At 45.5% G+C, this 20477-nt stretch overlaps 1 protein-coding gene across 10 annotated transcripts in view; it reads left to right on the top strand.

Annotated features, from left to right (window-relative positions):
- The window catches only part of pan (transcription factor pangolin), a 649800-nt gene that overhangs the window by 383983 nt on the left and 245340 nt on the right, over positions 1–20477 (top strand). The window lies entirely within an intron of this gene.

Genomic DNA, 20477 nt, shown 5'->3' on the forward strand with positions numbered 1-20477 from the left:
GCGTGTTGTGGTGGTGTGGTTGGGTGTGAGCCCTGGTGTTGTGGAGGTGAGGAGCCGCGCCTCCTGGTGTCGGCAAGACGCATGAGGCGGGGGATTGTCTCGACCCACGTCCACTGACCTGACCTCACCAAGCCCACCGCTTTAGAACTAGCTCTCCTGCTCGCCTTTTTTATGCCCAGTTCTTCATTAACCTCTCCAGACTTACTTTACACGTCTTTCTAATGATGTCCTAACTTGCTTAATGATTTTGAGAGATTTTAGCATTAACAATTAAGCTTAAGCCGTAGCTAAAGGCTCACGGTAGGATAGAGACGCGCGCGTGATTTAGCCATGATTTGTGACTGTTGGCCGGCGTCGTGCCCCCTCGGCCTCCGCTTTACTTCGTCACCTTCCTCTGTTGTCCCGGTACCCTGGGTCGCCGTGTACGGCCGTAGCATCACGCACACACATCTTCAGGCACGATATCATGCCTACTCTGTCAACTTACAATTTTAGAGCGGTGATTAAAGCGTTCCTACAGTTTTAAAACATTGTATGACAAACATAGTTGGAAGATTGTATGACAGGTGAGCGAAGGGTTGTGAGAATGAACGGTGTGTGTGGGTCGCCGACGTCCCTCGTTGGAGCTTGCAACTGGGAATGAGCCCGCCTTATTTACGTTGGTTTCGCTTGGGAAATTATTGGTGGATTCATAGCCATCTTGTTTGCGGGGCACGGAGCCGGCGTCCATCTTTCTTGCTCTCGCGAGCGGCGTGAGGAGGCTGCGGCCACACGCCTTTGTGTGGGTGGGAGTGGGCCAGCTATTTAGGTTGGGTGGGCCCTGCTTGGAACACAGGCGTCTTGGGATAATGATTGCTGTTGGGTGCTGTGGAGTGTGAACAATGTTTACAGTGGCTGTTGTTTGTACACCGCTGACGGTAGGCTCTTCGTCAGGTACACACTGTACACAGTGGCCTCCGCTGATGAACATTATATCCAGCGTGGACCCTGTGCAGGGTGGTCGCTGTGAAAGGCGGACGCTACGTGGGATGGGCACTGTATGGGGGGTTGGAGGCTAGGATGGTCAGTGTTGAGGATGGGTTCTGTACGGCTGTAATATACGATGGGCACTGTTTATCCTGGCGAGTGTTAGGGGCGGACGGAGGCTGAGGGTGGTCATTGTTGTGCTAGTGTTTATGGTAGACTGGAGGTGGCGGGCGGCCACGGTAGTAGGTAGTCTCTCCTGCCGGAGCTCGCTGCTCGGCCGCCACTCCCGCCCAGCCTTGCAACCCTTCCACGAGGAGGAGAGGGTATGGTTCTTCACAGATGTGTAGATCAATATTGCCATCATTATATGCACTTAAAGTTGCAGTATTCCCTCCATTGGGTTTCCAGTGGTGGTGGTGATTGTGTGTGTGTGTGTGTGTGTGTGTGTGTGTGTGTGTGTGTGTGTGTGTGTGTGTGTTGCGTTCAGACCACCAGCGCCGTAAACCCCAGCGTGTAAGCCTCATTATTGGTACAGCTGCCTCCCAAGGTGTCCCTGAGTCTTACTATCTATCACACCATCGACTTCACAGGCTTCGCTTAGCCACCCAGCCTGACCCCACCACCACCACCACTATGGTCGGTCGTCCCGGGTTTCAGTTTCGTCACCATCATGCGTTGTTACACCTTCAGAGCCTGAGGCGTCACTATCTCTGCCACCATCAGCGCCGCGGGCTTCACCCAGTGAGAGCGGCCGCCCGGTTCCCTGGTGTCTCCTCCCATTATTTTGTGACAGGAATTCTGCTGCCACATCCTGTAAGCCAGACCACCATTATCCAACATTTTATGATTATCACTTATATCCTCGCTGATTATGGTGTTTTGTTTCTTATTTACACAGGAACAATACTTAATGTTTATATAAGCTCATCTACAAAAATTGTTGGTTTGTCTAACGAACATTTTGGAGTCTAGTATATATATATATATATATATATATATATATATATATATATATATATATATATATATATATATGTATTTATGTATATTGATTTTGATGATATTGATGCCCATTCGTGTATAGAGTTGGGATGAATAGAGACGTTGGCCTCACTGGAGTCACAGTGTGTAAATATATAAAAAAAAGTGAGGAACTTTAATAAATGTGGGAGTCCATGTTTCAGCCTAACACACGGGGCGTTGGGTTGAGGATGTGTGTGTGTGAGTAATGTTGTGGAGGCTGATGTACGTGATGCACCCACTTGAATTACATGCCGGATAATGATGGTAGATCTACTGTATATTTGTACCCTTTGGCTGCCGTAAGTTTTATGAACGGCTATTTCTGATAAATACAGTAATGATAGTAATAATGATCATAATAATGCTTATTATTTTTTATTATAATTCATATTATTGGCTTGGCTGTCGATGGCAATTCTGGGTTTCAGTAGACATCACTTGACAACTGGATGTGTGCAAACCAGGCTCTTGTTAGTTTTTTCCCCCCTGATACTGCTTTGGTAAGGCGGGAGAAACAGGAGTATATATATATATATATATATATATATATATATATATATATATATATATATATATATATATATATATATATATATTGGCCTTTTTCTGCGTTAGCGATGCAGTGCTTGGAACAGACGGAGAACGGACCAACTTGCTCACATCCGCTATGTAACTGTCATGGGAAATTAATCAAAATCAGAGACCCTTGTACAGAGATAAGCCCCGTAGAGCTTTCCTTGGTATCCTTTGACCACTTCTTATGTCCTCGTTCTGCTCATTAACTATACGTCGCTCCCGGTATAGCACATAGCTCTAGTTCTTTCTGTCCCTTGTGAGCCTCACTCGCTCCTGCATGTCCAGGCCCCGATGATTCGAAACCTCTTTCACACCATGCATCCCTCTCTTTCTGGATCTCCTCCTCTTCCACTATGTATCCTCCACTTTAGACACATATTTAGTCAGTTTCTCTTCACTCCTCCTCTCCAAATATCCGAACCATTTCAGCACACCATGTTCATCTGTTTCAGACATACTTCACTTACTACCCCACTTCTCTCTTACCTGGTTCGATCAATCCTCCTCTCAACCAGTATCGTCCTCGGTCATTTTATTTCCAGCACATTCGCCCTCCGCACTTCGGCGTTTAGAGGTCCATGACTTCGCATCCGTACATTTGCGGGGACTACTCCTACTACTCCTACTATACCATCAGACATGCAAGTCTTTTACCCTCACAGGCGGCGACCTATCTCACCACGCACCCTTCGCTGCATCTAGGTCCTTTGCCCTCCTCGCCCGTCACATATTGACTGTAAATACTCTTCACTCGGGTACATGGCAGAGAATGATTGCAAATATATATTTACGCTTCTCTCTCTTTGTATATGTAGGAAACTGAAGATGTGATGGTGGCATTGTCTTTGCCCTCCGGTCACTGCCTGATGAACATGTGAGCACCGCAGACGGCCGACAGCTTATATCCTCACCTTCTCCTCTCTCTCTCTCACTGTGAACATGAGGCTTCATTATGAGCCGTGTTTAACTTGTCATCTCGTTCTTCATGATGACCACCCCTGAATGTGACGACTATCATTATCACATGGCAACTATCATTATCAGTTACCACCATCCTCCACGTCTTCTGCAGCCTGGCCGTTTTTGTTATTCTCTCCCAGCACTCGTTATCCACCCAGTCCTCCCTCCCTTTCCCTCCCCCACGTCTCGTTTTCTGTTTGTTGTACTTGGGCATCGTTTACCATGATCATCACCTTTGTTATCACTGATTATCGCCTGCTTTAGATTAGTCTTTGAAGTCACCGCGTACCACCATTTGCACCACACCAGTACCATCTTCACACCACAAGTGGCCTCAACTCTTCCACCACACCAGTACCACCTTCACACCACCAGTAGCCTCAACACTGCCACCACACCAGTACCACCTTCACACCACCAGTAGCCTCAACACTGCCACCACACCAGTACCACCTTCACACCACCAGTAGCCTCAACACTGCCACCACACCAGTACCACCTTCACACCACCAGTGGCCTGAACACTGCCACCACACCTTGTGTCACCTTCACGCCACCACTGGCCCCACCACTGCCACCACCACACCAGTACCACCTTCACACTACAACTGGCCTCAACACTTCCACCAACACACCAGTACCACCTTCACACTACCAGTGGCGTCTCCATTAACACTACCAAACCAGAATCACCTTTTTCACCAGTATCAGGTACAGCACCGCCTCTTATCATGATCATTTGGTATATAATAATGCTTCTCTGTCATCCTGATCTACCTTTCAAAAATATGTCTGTCGTAAACGTTCTTTTAGTTATAATTGAGAAGATATTAACGCAAATAATACTGATGATGTATTTGATAATGATAAGAATAATGTTAATGATAATGATGTTTTAATAATATTAGTAGTATTGTTGTAGTTCATTATAGTTTTTATTGGTGGATAAAAACATTTTTACAGGTTAAAGCTTTGTTATATGTATTTATACTCTCTCCGGCATACAATGCACTGGAAAAATGATTCATAAAACTTGAGTTTACTAGCACATGACCTTTTTTTTTTAACAGCCGAATCAACATTGTTTCAGGCTTCGTTACTGTCATCCTGAACCTCTTCATTATCACCCGTCATAATGTCATTATGACTATTATCATCATCATTGTGGACGGGGGTGCACGGTCAGGCGTCTTAATCTGTCGTGACTCCATCGTATAATTAAAGTCCATTTTCTTATCATCGCCCACACCCGTCATCTGCTCCGTCGTCCACTGTTTACCATCAACACAAGGCTTGCTTGGCGAGGCAGCACGACGCTATCTTCACTATTATCTTCTCCAACACATGCTCGGTTATTACTATCCCCCTCAACACTGGCTCCGTGATGAAATGACAGTGTTGAACACTCCTCTCGGCTTTGATGTTTAGGTTACCATCATCAGTATTAATCTCACTGTGGGCTTCGCTGTCACATTCTTCACCAGCATGGGCTTCACTTTCACATCCTTCACAAACAGTAGGCTCACTATCACCTTTCCCATAAACCCTAGCCTCACCATCACTTGTTTTGCAACCAGAGACTTGACTCTCACCGCCTTCGCCAGGGCTGCCCTCATAGTCAACTCCCTCACCACCACGATGCTCCTTTTCACCTACTTCGTCTCCACCACTGGATTTACCATTACCTCTCCCACCAGCATAGCCCAACAATCACCGACACTCGCCGCTTCACCAATAGTGCCACCACCAGCAGGACCCTAGCACAGGCATAAATAAAGCCATCAGCGATGGGCGAGGGATGGGTGTCATTCCACGGTTCGCAGACTTCCTCTTCCTCAGTAAGTGTCGTCAGGCAGGACCCATCCAACGGGCCATCTCCACCTTCCAGTCCCTCACTGGTGGCCTCCCTGACGGATGCGTCTGCTCGCTGGAATTACGTTGACGATCCAGCAACTGGTGTAAGCGTGGACAAAAGCTCTTGAGCTCTCCTGACTGTATGACCCTGAAGAACACGCTAACAACCTCCAGAACTGGACCACTGCCAATTGCGTCACCAGCAACTACAGCAAGAACCTAATTACGCACACCATTCACGCCTCTGATCATGTCCTGCCCCATTATGTCTCTAACCCTCAGCTCCCTCCAGTTGGGTCATTACATCCAACTTCTCGGTGCCTCTGAGGACGACAAAGTAAGCTGGATGGAGGAAGTCAGCACCATTGTCATCTCCTCCAGCTATCGTCTCTACATTCCTCTTAGACTTGAGACACTTGAACTCCCTGCGCCGTAAGTCAGGAACATCTACACATGTTTCATCCTTGCCATACTACCCTATGTCTCCGCCGTCTGGCCTTCCTGCTCATCCACACAGAACAAGAGGTGCAGTGGAGGGCATGCAGGATCATCCTCCATACACCACACGTCAGGAGGCGCTCAGGTCACTTGTTATGGCACCATCCCCGCCATCGACACCCTCTGCCTCGTGAGATCCCTGGTCCCCGTGTTGCTTTTCTGCACCAGGGCCGCGCTACAAGAATAGCTTCGTCCCAACTCTTGTCAACAGAGTTAACAACCTTTAATGTTTGCGTAACGGTTGTTTGACATCCCTGCTCATGTTAAAGTCCCAGTGTCTTTATTGTGTGTGTTTTCTTTCTGTACTTTCAGCCTTTGGCTGCATTAGATTCAGTAAAACTTTTATTATTATTATTGTTATTATTACTATTTTATTTTTTTTATCATTATCAATTCTCCACTGACTCCCCCTCCTCTTTAGATCAAAAAGAGATCCCATCCACCATCACCTCTCCACCGTTCCTCCGCCAACACGCTCTGGGCCCGTAGCACCGCCAACAGTGGCACCAGTCAGCGGGGACAGAAGCCAGACCGTGGTGTCAACATGGACCCCACGCACCACCTCTTGCCTTGCTTACACAGCTTCTTGCTGCACCTACATTATGCTGCTCCTGACCATCTCGCATTCTCTATACTTCATCCTGACATTGTAAGCATGACGATACGACCTCCTTCATGACTCTTCACGACTCAGCACGACCCTTCAGCACGACGGTACGAGTCTTGGATATGATGGCCTAACCTTTAACTGGACAGTAATGGTCAAGTCAAGGAAAGACCATGAATATGTACTGTCGTTCTCAAGGGTTGTACCGTCATACTCAAGGGTTGTACCGTCATGCTCAAGGGTTATACCGTAGTGCTCAAGGGTCGCACCGTCATGCTCGTGTCGTACCATCATGCTCAAGGATCGTACCGTCGAGTTCAAGGGTTGTACCGTCGTGCTCAAGGGTTGTACCGTCGTGCTCAAGGGTTGTACCGTCGTGCTCAAGGGATGTACCGTCGTGCTCAAGGGTCGTACCGTCGGGAAACAGCAACTTTGCACTCGGAACTTAACTCTTTAATGCCACAGTTTGCACATGTCTCCTTCACGTTTGCGGTGTATGGAACAGAAATGAAAAAAAGAAAGTGATAGACTGGAGAACATCTTGAACGTCTTTGGTAACTTTGTTAAACATTATTTACCTCTGACCAGAAGGGGGTGGAGTGCTCTTCAGACCTGACGGAGGCGATCCCGAAGAAGGTATATGGTATCCAGGAGTCTCGGGTCAACAGCCCGAGGTGCTGGAACGTCCGCGAAAGGCGCGATGAGGACCGCTTACACTGGGGGGGAGGAGCCAAGCTGGTTGCGGGAGGCCACTTAAGTGTAAAGTAGGAGTAAATATGGCCACAACTGCCAGCGTAAGTGTGAGTTTGAGCGACCGCGAGGGTGGCTCCAAGTGATCGCTTGAACAAAGGGAGGTTAGTGTGTGAGTGAGTCCAAGTTAGTGTGAATGACAAGGAACGGAACGTGTCTCTTTTTTTATGGAATGGAACGGCGTTTGGAAGGCAGGACTGAGGCAGGAGAGTGCTTACAGACCCTTACGAGGAGGAGCTGGTGATGTGAGTGTATTAGGGAGAGTTCCAGTGTGATTATGAATAGTATTATGAAAGTGCTAATGTCATTGTGGGTATTGTGGCAGTAAAGGGTGCGTGGAGGGCGTGCTGGAGGGTGAGTAGTATGAAGGGTGTCGGTGTCCGCGTAGCTGCCGTGACGGAACCAGTATGAACTTTGTTTGGTGTGAGAGTGAAGAGAATATGTTGTGAGTTTATATGAATAAAATGGATGTATATTTGAAAGGCTGACGTGTGTGTGTGTGTGTGTGTACCTATTTGTACTGCGCAGGGAGGAATTTTTACACCCGTGGGGCCCCATCTCTTGAACAGTATCTACTATCATACAACTCGTGTGATTTATTCATTCAGTTTCCCTTGACCATGTCTTCAGTCAACTTCGTCCATACATCCACCACTTGTACAACAAAAGTTCTTAGTTTGTCATATTGCTTCACAGTTTTCTTGCTCATCTTCATGTTATGTTCTCTGGTTGTTCTATCCCTACATCTCTCGAAGAACTGTCCATTGTATGCGTAAATGTTGTGATCAGGTCGCCCCTCACTCTTCTCTTTTTCATGGTGGTTAAATTTAAGGCTCCCAGCCTTTCCTTGCAACTTATCTCTCATATTTTTTTGTACCATCTTTGTTCTCCTCTTGCTTACCTGTTTGTCTGTTACGGGGAGAGAGTTTTATACTCGTAGGGTATCATCTCCTGCACTTTTTATACCATCAAGAAGACTTGAGTATCTGTAGTTTGCCAGCATTCACAGTCTAGTGCGTAGACTGTGCCAGCCATGCACCATCCAGACATAAGACCAAGTTAAGTCTCTCCTTACGTCCTTCTCACCCATCACCCTCAGCCTCCTGCTAACTCTGGTCCTGCCTGCCTGCGCCTCGTGAAGAACTCTTTACTCTTGCCTTTGTCCCCTTAATTCAGGAACTTAATGTTCGTTATCAGGTCACCCCCTCTCTCTTCTCTCATCTTAGGTTGTGCAACAGCTGTGTAGCCCTCAACCTTTCATTGTAGTTCAGCCTTAATAAATACCGCCATTACCGTCTTGGTCGCTCTTCTCTGGACCGTGTGTGTGTGTGTGTGTGTGTGTGTGTGTGTGTGTGTGTTGAGAGAGAGGAGGAAGACACCTGCTACAGTGGGGGGTGGGTATCCAACCCCACCCTCAGTAGGGGCCTGGTCGTCCCCCATCCCCTAGCCACGGGAGAGTGGACCATACGCCCCTCAGGCACAAGGGCAGTGTTGGTGTGAGCCTAGCGGAAGCCCTGGTAATCACTCTACACTCTGGGTTTTATAAGGTTGGCGTTTTATGTCTCCTTGGATCATGTGTCGCAAACTCCCAAGCAATACTCGCACAACCCGAGCACCACCACCAGCCTCAAGTGTCAGGGCGTCGACGGACACACGAGGACATTAAGGTTGCGTCTAAGATTCCCTCCGCTCCGCCAGATGTCTCTGTTGTTTTAGGAAGAGGTTGTATTTGTATGAATTTCTAGGTGGAATGTGTGTGCAAAATGTGTCATTGGTGTGAGGCCTTAAAGATGGAATTGTTAGGTGTAGATTAGTGAATATATAATATATATATATATATATATATATATATATATATATATATATATATATATATATATATATATATATATATATCACAGAAAGTCCTAGGTTTTACCCTTGCTAGATACCGGGAGAAGGGTGGGTTGCTTTCCGTTCGCGACACGACCAATAATGATGATGGTGCCTGGGTTCGAACCCCTCTCTCCTGTCATACGACACCAGATGTCTTTGGTGGTTGTGCTGGCCTCCTCCTCGTCTTCCTTGGTAGGAATAAAAAGTTGGTCATGGAGGAACGATCAGCTTTGTGCCCAGTGGCGGATTTTTTTTTTCCCCTATTGTGAACAAGATCATGGCAGCGTTTAAGTAAGATTGACCCGTTATAGAATTGAAAGTTTTTTTTTTATTTACAATAGACTTCAATCTTACGTGATTACAGTTAGAATTAAGGAGACGAAAAGAGCTGCTGGTGGAATGATATGTACGTAAGGAGAGGGCTTGTGCATGGGACAGCCAGGTAACGGAAGACCTGGCGAGGTTATCTGCTGGGGAGGGACGGTAATAGCATTCTGACGGCGTGAACTACACAGATGGATGTGGGATATTACAGCAGAAGGCTCCTGCCATCTCTAGGTAACAGGAACATGCCCAGGCTTCCACTGCCAAGGAGTTGGGAGGGGTTACACGTGCAAGTGCTACGGGTCTTCGAGGTCCACACTGACGTAGCATTTATAAGGCTGTTCCCCGTTGGGGAGAGGGGGAGGAAGTGTGACCCCAGTTAGTAAGTGTTAAACTCGGCGAGTGTGAGGTTTGTTGTCTCACTTACAGACGTCAGTGCACAGAGACATGGTGATGGCGGGGAGTCCCGGCGGCGCACCTGCTCGGGCATGATGTACTCGTCTTTGTCATCTGTGGCGTCGAGGATGACACCATGTTAACACCCCCACCCACCTCCTCCCCCTCCATCTCTGCACCAGCACCAGGATCACTCCCACAACCGCCAACACTACGTCTCCTCCCTTCGCCAACGCCACCTGACCACCACCCCCCCGTCTCGCCAACACCACACCACCCCAGTGTCACGTACTGCCTGGGAACCCTACCTCTAGCCTACGTAGAGAGGGGGGGGGGGAAGGGGGACGAAGTAGAGAAGATGATACGAAGATAAAGTTGTGAACAGAGACGGAGTTTAGCAGTAGGAAAAAATGGAAATGAAAATTGTGTAGGAATGTGAGATGCCTAGGTTGCAGTTCCCCGGGCGGACAAACACAAGAAGGCCTTCTGGTCTTCCTCAAGCTGTAACCACAGCCGCAGACCCCCACCACACACACACACACACACACACACACACACACACACACACACACACACACACACACCTTAGGCAGAAGTAGAATATACATCATTACCAGTAGATTAATTAATAAAGAGCTATAATTAAACTAACTATAAGCCGGAAAAGTATGTATAGTACTTAGAGACACATATTCATCCTGGGATGAAAAACAAGGTAGATTGTGTTACTGTGGCGAGGCGGTGGATATTATCAGTGCCACAGTCTTACCCGGACTCACCGTCTGCCAGCGTGAAGCTGCAGGCGTTATGCATCGCCACATGAGACCCCGGTAACGATTGTAATGGACAGAGGGAGCGAGGGGAGCCACACTAATTGAATGCCCTCAGTGATGCTAGAATAGCACATGGATATTGTTGAATAAGTAGATGACTTGAGTACATAGGTAATGAATGACACATGTTCCGGATTGGAGGAAGCCTTTGATCCCCACGAACAAGACAGGTCGAACCTTGAAGACAAATACACACGTACCTTGAATTGGACGGTGGGACTCAAGGATCGCACCGTCTTAACTCCAGGAGCGCGTACCGTCGCCCTCGAGGATTGTACCGATGTTCTCGTGGGGCTGGAGTACAACTTGAAGGTGTAGTAATGTAGATACATGACTCCTTAGAAATTGTGTTATGGTTACGCATCCATCGCTTCGTAGAAAGTATTGGCCACAGTGGGTGAAGGTTTGGTCGTGTGTTCACATACATTGCCTATTGGCGCTGCAAATATCTTTCTCAACTTAAACCAGAGAAAACATCTAAACATGCAAGGAAGAGTAATCCAGTATTGTGAAGTCTCAGAATCATTACGGACCAACGTGTGAGGATATTCAGAAACTTTTCAAGACAAATTTCAGGCAGGTTCTGGAGGATACGTGGGTCTGTGTGGTGGAGGTCTTGGCTTGACATTAGCCTGGCCCCAGACTGACATGGGGATCCTGAGGTCTCGGTAATCAACGTGAAGTAGACATTGTTTGCAATAATGGTAACAGTGATGATGAAGTATAATGAATGTAAGTAAATGATAAACACAATAAAGATATTGATAATAATGAAACTACCACTACTAATGACATTGATAATGATAGTATTAAGGGTAATGTCTGCATCTGAATCCTGTATATATATATATATATATATATATATATATATATATATATATATATATATATATATATATAATAGTGAGTGAGAGCTGATGGTGGTGAGAGGGAGGGAAGAGGGCATTGGCCATGGAGCTGGACCACACACACACACACACACACACACACACACACACACACACACACACACACACACACACACAGCCACACACCTTCATAACAGCGCCTTCATACAACCGCCACTCCGAGCTACACTCCCGAACTTTAGTCTTTTGAGAGCAACTGTTTCTCATCTCCAGCCATATATGGTGCAGCAGGTTGTCTTTCTCATCGCCAGCCGTCTATGCAACACCCAACTTGTGTTTCTCATCTCCAGCCTTGTATGCAACACCCAAGTTGTGTTTCTGGAAGTGTTGTGCCTCAGTAACTTTTGTTCCATGGGTTATGGTGACGAAGGAGCCAACAACAAGGCAGTTTGGGAAGTGTTCCGGAGGTGTAGTATATCGTCCCAAGTGTTCGGAGAAGTGAACTAGTCATTTGCATATGAAAATATAGATTTGTTGTCTTGCCGTTATAATGTTGGTATGGTACACGTCAGATGTGAGGGGTCAGCAGGTCAACAGGTACGGTACACTCGGAGAGACAGAGAGTTCGATACACTTCAGCTGTAAATGGTACAGGATCTCCACTAGTAAAGTGCATATCATGCCACCTAGCGGCCGGCGTCGTAAGCATGCCAGGTTACAATTAACAATGTTTGTACAACACACAACTGCTCTTAAAAATGTTTGTTGGGCTTCATACCTTCGACCCCTAATTCAGTGTCCACTCCTCCGCCTGAGGGACTAATTTACTGTTGAATTTATCTCTGTTGTAATGGAATCCATCATCCTTTGCCCGAGGGTCTAATTCAGCCTTTATCCTTCGCTCGAGGGCCTAATTTAGAATCAAATTATCTCTCCCGTTGTAAAGAAATCCATCATCTCTCACCGGAGGACATAATTTAGAGTTGAATTATCTTTCTGTTGTAAAGGAGTCCATTATCCTTCGCTGGAGGGGATAATTCACAGCCTGATTATCTCTCTTGTAGAAGGAACCCATCTTTGCTGTGAACAGTGCCTGTCCCTTGTACAGAAATCCATTCTCCTTTCCTTGACAGACTAATTCTGTGTTGAATTATCTTTCTCAGTCAAGGAATTAGTACCTCTCTCCTGTGGACATGTTGAGATGATTCACAGGAGACAAAAATGTGCCACCTGATCAGGTATCTAGGAACATCATTAGTGATTAGGAAGTGATTAGGTGTCCATGACCACCATTAGCGATTAGAGATTGATATAGTGTCCAGTAACACCATTAGCGATTAGGAAGGGATTAGGTATCTAGTAACACCATTAGCTATTAGAAAGTTATTGGATATCCACTAACACCATTGGTGATTAGAAAACGATTAGGTAACACCATAGCCGATTAGAAAGTCTTATTAAAGATGTGGGATGTGATGATTGCCCTGATGTGGCAGGTTAACAGTTGTAAGGAACTAACATGAAAGATGGCTGGTTAGTTAGCAATTTAACCCCGGGTAAAATTAACCCACTCCTTTGTTCTGTATTGTAAATTGTGCTGTATTTATTTTTTTCAGCCTATAAACTGTATCTCTTAAGGTTTGTAATTTAGGAACAAAATACAGCTCATATTTTTTCTTTCTTTTACGTGTGTGTTCCTCATTCTTCTTCATCTGATGCTGTGTTTGATTTGTATTAATGTGTGTTTTTGATGTACATCTTTATTGTAGTGCTTTTTCTGAACCTTAATTATTGTGGGACATTGTACGATATTTTTTTAAATCCATTTTAACATGGATTACATTAAATTATTTTTAACAAGAATTACCTTGATTTTTTTTTTTTTTTACAAGGATTACCGTGAATGACTATCACCAAGAATTAACTTGAAGAATTAGTATAAAAATGAACGTATTTTTTTTTTTTTTTGGAAGAATTACCTTGAGTCCCTTCTTTTAACAAGAATTATCTTGATTTTGTAAAGAGGATTACCTTGAACGAGTTTGTATATCGGAAGTGACATCACGGCCTCTCAGAATTCCTGGAACGCCTTGGTAGTTAAAGCTCTCGATTATTCTTGGCAAGTTGTGGTATAAAAGACTTTTAAAAAGTTCCTTGCAAGACTCCGGTAATTTCTTTCTAAACATTTTAGGTCAGGGAGCATTTCTGTCGCTGCTCATATATTAAAACCATCGGAAGGAGGTGCAAGCTTAAATGCCACCTGGAGGAGATTTAAGCTTAAACATCATCGTATAGAACTGTAAGCTTGAAATCCATCGTATGGAACTGTAACCTTGAGAACTGTCGTATGGAGCTTTAAGCTTTAATATCATCGGAAGTAGCTGTAAGCTTAAAAATCGTCGTATGGAAATGTAAGCTTAAAAATCACTGAAAGGAACGGTAAGCTTGACAAGGAAAATGTCGTAGACCCCACGAGAAGGACTTTTTAAGCTGAAATCCTCGGGAAGAAGCTTTAAGCTTACGGCAGATGTATTGAGAGCCCTGCCGGAGGGAAGGCTTCTAAGTTGAGAGTGATTGATAACGCTGAAGTGTGCTGGTGACCAGGGATTATTACGGAGTCTCCTCACCCTCCCTTAGCCCCCACGGTAAAAGTTCCGGTTTTGGAAGGATCTCATGGACTATTTTTCCGGGCTGCTGATGTAAGCTGAGTGGTCCCCCCCCCACCCCCACCCCCCAAGGTACTTATGTCTCAGCCGATGATTGTGAATGCGGAGTTGTGGAGACGTAATTGCCCTGTTGATTGCCTCGTAGTTCATGCATTTATGACGGTAGTAAGACGCAGAGAGGAGGAGAATATATCGTGCCGCTTCATCACGTCAGGGGTGGCCGCTTCAGGAGCCGCGAAGATAAGTCTTATCATCCGGAGTGTGATAAGATGGGAGCCGTGGCGTGAGTGATGCGTCTGTGATGGCTTTGTGTTGGTGGTCCGTGGCCGCCTGCTGCACTTGTCAACCTCTTGTTGTAGTTTCTCTCTCTCTCTCTCTCTCTCTCTCTCTCTCTCTCTCTCTCTCTCTCTCTCTCTCTCTCATGCTTTTTTCCCCTGTATCTATGTGATTTTAAGTGCACATTACATCATGTTGGTTATTCTTATTAGTAGTAGTAGTAGTATTTTAGTATTAGTATTGTGTGTGTGTGTGTGTGTGTGTGTGTGTGTGTGTGTGTGTGTGTGTGTGTAATCGGATCGAGATTTTAAATCCGTGTGAGTCAAAGCTGAAGTTTGTACGTAATCATGTGGTTTAGCGTCAGGTCATACACTCGGGTTTTGACCTGGAGATTCCATCATTTTGTCTGTCACGTGGCGTTATGATAGAACCGAGTTTGTGGATGTTGAATAAGGATGTATTGCTGGGGGTATGGGATAAGCCTGGAGCTGTGCTAATACGGTATACTTCAGCAACAGGGCACACGAAATGGCTTCGTATAAATTTTCACATATATGGAGTAGCATTATGCATCGTGGAACAGAGCCACGTCGAGTGTATGATGGATGCTGCCTTATATATTTAGTGCAGCATTTTATAGAAAACCGAAATGCGCACTAGAGTTAGAACGCGTCAAGTTAAACAGAGAACTTTGTTGTGGGTGCTAGGCTGTAATTAGATTCGCTCATACTTTCTCGTAAGTAGTGATATTGTACTTTTCGGTAAATTCTCTATATAAACTATACCTATTTTTTAATTCTTATAGATTTATTAATGTTATTAAGTCAGTGTTATTTTCATTCGCTGATTTTACAAAATAAGGTTATATGAATATTTTTAACCCCGCGCGATGTTATCCCACAATGCATTACGATCACGCATTTCTTGTTTACCTTGGTGGCTTGGGTTTAGCATAACGTTGCAACGGTCTGTACTCTGTGCTTCTTGCTGGTCATAATGTCACCAGAAGACTCAATTATTCAGAATACTGTAACTGGTGTCATTTTGGATCATGTGATTGTTGTGAACTGATCAGACATATAGTAACCAGAGAGAGAGAGAGAGAGGAATGAACATAGGAAGTCATTGAAGTATCCAGCCAGTGTCTTCGTTGGTCAGGTATCGTCAAGTGACCAAGACGATAAACAAAACAAACAACACTGACTCTTGTCCAGTCGCCAAGACGTTCTTGTTTAGTTTGATAAAGAAAACAAACAACACTGATTAACTTATTAAAGGATTACTTATTTAGATATGCTGAAGGATGGTCTGTAAACAGTAGATATGATTCTTGTTGGCGACTTCAATGATAAGTTACGTTTTCTCTTTAGTATCGTTTTCTGAATCGGTTGATCGTAGGTCGCATTTACGTAAACTATTTTACAGTGGAATTCATAGGAATTCAAACAACAACAGACTGTCAAGTCCATTTGAGGCTGTTTGTGGTAGTGGCAGAGATAGAAACCAGCAGGTTGATTTTGTAAGACTGGAAACCTGTAAATTTTCGAGGATCTCAAATGAAATATTATTTGTTTATGCTGATAATGTGCATTATATTATTAGTTCACAACGAGGCCAGTTAGTCCGGATACGGGTATAAGGTATAACAAGTAAGCTGTTACCAGAAGGTTAATTAAAAGTTCCCGTTATTAACTGGTAGCTCGTCTTACAGAGCGGGTTGCTCGAGGTAAGAAATACGTGCTGACTCAGGTTTGATAATTATAGATTTGTTGTGTAGTAGAGTTTAACTAGTCTGGAGGGGTCTCATTCTCCCATTGTCTCTCATTCTGTAATACGCTCACGACTTTGCCACCAAGAGGGGCCTCTTGTAATTGGCAACTTACCGTATTTCATTTCCTCCGTGGGTTAGAATATATATATATATATATATATATATATATATATATATATATATATATATATATATATATATATATATATTATTGATTGATTCATTCATTCATTGATAAGGTAAGTTCGGGGCAAGACGAGTGTAAAACTTTCGTTGTGGCACAGAGGAATGACCATTATTTTTGTTGGACATTATTGGTATATTCAATAGTTAGCGACTTTATTGTGACGCCATTGCAGGTGTACAGTACTCCTCTCCGTCGATTTCGCTGGACAATTTATGTTACTTAAACATTGGACCGAATTCATCGAAGTCGTTATGACGTTCACTCCGACCAGTTCTTCCAGAGTGACGTATATCCCCTCCATTGGTTCCAGGTAGCGTTGTGTACTTTATCACCGCCTTCGTTCCTGGAACTGCCGTTTTATAGGTAGGTGGCCACGATGCCGTGGGCGGCATAGCTGCTGAAGGACGGATGCGGTATAGCTGCTAAGATATTTGTGATATAGCTGCTAAGATATTTGTGATATAGCTGCTAAGATATTTGTGATATAGCTGCTAAGATATTTGTGATAAAGCTGCTAAGATATTTGTGATATAGCTGCTAAAGATCTTTGTTTTGTAAGTGTACATAGTCTAGATGTACATTGACAAAGTATTTCAGTGAGAGTATGGGTAAAGGGCACATATCTATGGGTAGGTGTAGACTAAGTGTAGAGAGTACATTGGGTACAGTACATCGACACAGGACGGTGACAGATGGGCCCGCGTGGGGCCGACTGTTGAAGTTTAGCATCTGAAGAACTTGCGGTGTAAATGCTGAGGAGGGGCTGTGGCGGTATAGCTGCTTGAGAGCTGTTGAAGGACTTGTAGTTGTAGGTGCCGAAGGAAGCGGTAAAGCTGTTGAGAAAACTTAGCGGTTTAGCTACTGAAGAACATTTACGTACAGCTGGTGAAGGGCTTTTGTGGATTAGATGCGATATTGCTGCGAAAGGACTGTCATTGTTCCTTCTAAGTCATTAAGAGCCTGAGTTAGATAAAGCAGACGGCACATATTCACCCTAGTTCCACGAGGAGGCCTGTCCTAGGTTTTCTTATATTCCAAGTCGGGTTTTCCTTCTTAGGACACCGAGGTAAGCTTAAGGTTTTCCGATGCTCCTCCCACACCGTCGTGTTCAAGGTGTAGTCTTGCAGGTTGACTGGCTGCATCGGTCTGGTGTAGGAACTGCTCTGCATCGACCGTCCAGCTGAATGATCGGGGGATGATCACACTGATCATTCTTAATCCCTCGAGCACGACGTTACGTAAAGGGGTATGATGACCTCTGACCTTTAACCTAACCCTTGAGGATCAGGTCAAAGGCCAGTGCCTGCCATCATACCCAAAGGTCGTGCCTTCGTGGTTGTTCGTGTCGTGGTGTCGTGCTCGTGGGGGTCAAGTGATGTGATTCTTAGGTTAAAGAAAATCTGTAATCGTTACGGTTGGACCATTTTTGTGTCAGGTGGTGTGGAGGACCAGCATCTAGGGCGATGTATACCGGGCGGCTCTGGAATGCGATTATAGACACGATTGGCTAATTAGTATTGAATTCCCCCAAGGTCACGGCCGGCCGCTGGCTGATATTGGACCCACGGGTGCTTGGTCCACCATGTTTGGCCTCGATGAAGGTACTAATTGCTTGTTGTTGGTTCCAGCTGTAACGTGATTGGTCTGCAGTCAAATGATGGTTGTTTGCGTTGTGCCTAAAAAGTCTTATTTACATGTAGTATAACTTTTTTTTTTTTACCTTAGGTGAAATAATTGTAAGATTCGTGGTTTTATTTCATAATTAACTGTTGCTCTAGTCGAAATAGTTAGTGGTGATCACTGAAGTTAGTAGAACGACGGATATCATGTCCTCGTGATCGTCGTGGAAGCGATCGGAACGTTGTGGAGACGGGTGTAGTTGTGTGGGTGGGTGGGTGCGAGGGACATGGGGGACAAAGTGCACAGACCTTCCTCATGTGGTTCCGGGTGTCAAGTGTACAAACTAATCATACTCCTCCGATTCGCTTCCCACGACCCCGGCTTAGGCTTAGCCTCGTCGATGAAGCCGGCCGCTTTAGAATGCCACCCTTGCGCGGAGCCAGAAGCTTGTCTTTGCCATGAGACATGTCTTATATGTTGTGGATGTTCAGATAGAGGTAGGGAGAGGTTGAGGGCGGCGTGGTGCGATGCGGGTGTAGTAGTGGCATGGTGGCTCCTGCTGCTGGGGGCCACCTCTCAAATATCAGCGGGCGCGGAACCCCAGCGGTCCCCAGGAATGTCGTGCCCCAACTGTGTATTATTCTGGCGATGGATTTTGCTGCTGCTGCTGCTCCTGCCAGCTGGTCCTTCGTGGTCCTAGGGATTTATGTAGGTCTGTGGCTGGTCCCCCCAGGACTGTATTGGCTAATTATTGGGTCTTTTGGTCCCGAGGACCCTAATTGCTCAGTGCAAGAGTCTTTGGTCTCCAGAATTCTTAATTGCTCCGCTTGTTCCCACCTTAACGTCCTCCTGCGTCAGTAGTCCATGTTCCTTCTTACCGGTCATGTTAGGAGGTCGTATATCTACTTACAGGTCCTGTCTGTTCTTCTGCTTCTACTGACAGATCTACGTCGTCAGAAGTTTAGTTTTCTACTTACACGTGTTTTTAGTTATTCCGGTTCCTACTTACAGGTCCTGTTATTAGTTCACGTTGCTACTTAATGATCCAGTTAGTCATTGGCTTTGTGTTGGTTATGTGGGCGGCCGTCGGACGGTAGGTGTAATGTTGTTTCATAAGAAGAACCCGGGTGAGTATTTTAAAAAGTGTACCAGACCAGCCAGGCTATGGTGGCTACATGGGCCTACGGGCTGCGGCTTCCAGCAGCCTGGACGACCAACCAACCCATCTCAGCTGCTTGGACTCAGCCCCAGTACTGAGGAGTAGAAGACCTTCGAAGCCCCCTGTCGAATGTGTGGATGTGTGGTTATTGTGAATATTTGCATCCATGGTAATAGGGAAGAGAGAGAGAGAGAGAGAGAGCATAAGGGTTAACTGTGGGGTTGGAGGGTCCTTGCATGTGATGTGTTGAATACCGTGGGCATCAGGTGTCCCCTGGCACCCCCCCCCCCCTTCTCCTGGTCCTCTCTCAACAGCTCCACCACCCCCTCCCCACCAACCCTCACCACAACAACAAACGTCTCTGCAGACAAGAGGACAGGCGAAGACAAGCTGTGGGGGTCTTTGGAGAGAAACGTTCGAGGCAATTATTCCCTGGAGGTTGTTGGTGTGTGTGTGTCCACTCCCTCAGGAGGCGTTCTGGGTCACCGAGGCAATGGCTCGGGTCTCGCTATCGCTCATTCTTAGCCTAATTTTGAAGGTTGTCTTAGCTATCAGCGATTTGCTTCACGTGCTGCATGTGACTTAAGATTTGTGAATGTAGTTCATGGTTTGATATATACATAGAGAGAGAGAGAGAGAGAGAGCGAGCGAGAGAGAGAGAGAGAGAGAGAGAGAGAGAGAGAGAGAGAGAGAGAGAGAGAGAGAGGTTGCCAAATTTTAGATGGAAGGATGGGGTGAAGAAGATTTTCAGCGATCGTAGTAGTTTTGAGATCAGTGGTGGTGCAAGACATGGAGGAATGTCATTCCCAGTCATCTTCATTCCTTACTCTTGAGTTATGTGGAAAATAAATGTCGGGATGAAGAGGCGAAATGTTTTTGGCCTTTGTGGACGAAGTAGCCATGGCGGCAGAGGGCGGTGATGTTACCTGAAGACACGATACACGAATGGATTAACCAGGTAAGGATGTAGGATGAGCTCGGAAAACTGTATGTATGGTTACTAGTTGGAAAAAAATAATTGACTTCGGGTATTGAGGAGGAAGATTCGGGCAGCAGATATTTTTATCAGCTTCATTCGAGGGGTAACACACAGAATTTAAGATGAAAGTAAAACAATTTTGAACATATTTATAAGATAGTGCCACGACCACGGACAATAAGACTGTCCATACGATGGGTAGGAGGGCACAGTAAATTTTCTGTTATTTTTATGGCATTAGTTGAAGAATTTAATAGATTCGTGTGGCCGTCGCCACGTACCTTATCGTACACAAATGGAGAGTCTTGT

The sequence above is a fragment of the Panulirus ornatus genome, chromosome 32 (assembly GCF_036320965.1).
Source record: "Panulirus ornatus isolate Po-2019 chromosome 32, ASM3632096v1, whole genome shotgun sequence".
Lineage (NCBI taxonomy): Eukaryota > Metazoa > Arthropoda > Malacostraca > Decapoda > Palinuridae > Panulirus > Panulirus ornatus.